Source organism: Lathyrus oleraceus, chromosome 3, assembly GCF_024323335.1.
Source record: "Lathyrus oleraceus cultivar Zhongwan6 chromosome 3, CAAS_Psat_ZW6_1.0, whole genome shotgun sequence".
In the NCBI taxonomy this organism is placed as follows: Eukaryota; Viridiplantae; Streptophyta; class Magnoliopsida; order Fabales; family Fabaceae; genus Lathyrus; species Lathyrus oleraceus.
In genome coordinates, this window is record NC_066581.1 from 139,831,413 (window position 1) to 139,832,978 (window position 1,566).

Genomic DNA, 1,566 nt, shown 5'->3' on the forward strand with positions numbered 1-1,566 from the left:
ATATGTATTTTGTACAAAGTGATGTTTACAAGCAAATAGAATGGGGGGATGAGAGAAGAATTCATTAATTATATTTTTGTGTTTGACAAGACCTTAGGTCTTGTTCCTATGTACCAACATAAAAATGAGGGATCAAAACCTCGTAGCTCGTGCTACAAATTTCAAAATGGGTGCATTAATTTTAACAAAATTCAAGTTTGAAAGGCACAAAGGCCTGAAAATGATTTGAATGTGTTAGTTCTTTTTAGCTTTTTGGAAGTTTAAGTCAAGTATAGTTAAGTTTACTTACAAGTTTGATTTAGGAAAAGAAGTTTGAAAATGCAATGGCATAAGGCCAAAGTTTCTATCTTTTTTTGCAAAAGTGGTCAAAGTTTAGAACAAAAATAGTTCACACAAAGAAGATTCTGAAAATTAGAGGGAGAGATTTTTAAATTAAAGAAGTGGGGGAGAAGATGAAGAGACTATCCTATATACAAAATTAAAAGTTTAGAGTTGAAGAGATCTGATCAAACGGGTAGCAATCCAATAGACAAAAATGTCAATAGAAACCCAGAATTCCCTTGAACTTTTAGAATCAAACAACACACAAATACATAATTATATTGTCTTGAAGAACAAGGTATCAAATAAAGATGGCCACATCCAAGCTTATCCAATCCATGATCTTCTTCCAAGATAACCCATGTAATAGATGAATTCCACAAGTCACAGGTACAAAATAACAGCTTCACAATGATCATATTGTAGATGAATCTTAGAGAAATCTTCAAAGATGTATCATATGAATTTCAAATTGCAAGTACTTGGTTATTCAACAAATTGGCATTGGCCAAGTCCATTAGCACAGGAAGGTTGCCTAGATTCTAAGTCCATTTGTCCAAGATCAAGCCAACAGTCCACTCAAAAGTTTTTTAGGGTTTTTTATGATTATTATGTACATTCATGGTCAAAGACCACACAAACAAACCGAGTATATACAAGCAAAATATATCACATAATATGGTCCAAGTGGACAAAGTGAAAATTGCATTAACATAAACAATTAGAATGATATGAATAATGGAAAATGAAATAAAGTGCTAAAAGTAAATTGCATTAAAGTAAAGGCTTGAAGTTAAAAGTTAGTAGTTAATAGGTTAGAAGTTAGTTTTGTTTTGCTTTTAATTTCAAGACATTCTTTGGAGAACACTCAACCCACTTATCACAAGCATGGACCCTTGAACCAAAACATCTTCCAAAGGAATGAAAGAAGGCCAAATTTCCACACAATACCATGAAAGAGGGGAGACTTACAATCTCACTAACTAGAATGCTTATGCCTTTTTGTATCACAAATTTAGCGCTATGTTAAGCAATCGTAATTGGACTTATGTAGAAGTCACAACTATTTGAGGCCAGGCAATAAAATTTTGGTGTTAATGCATGTTAGAGACATAGTATAATGGATTATGCTCATGAAATATACCACACACAAAAAATATGCAAAAGGTGTGGCCTAATCTCATCCATACTCATGTCAATTTTTCAATAAACTAGCATTAGGACTTTGAGATGTCATAGGCCAAA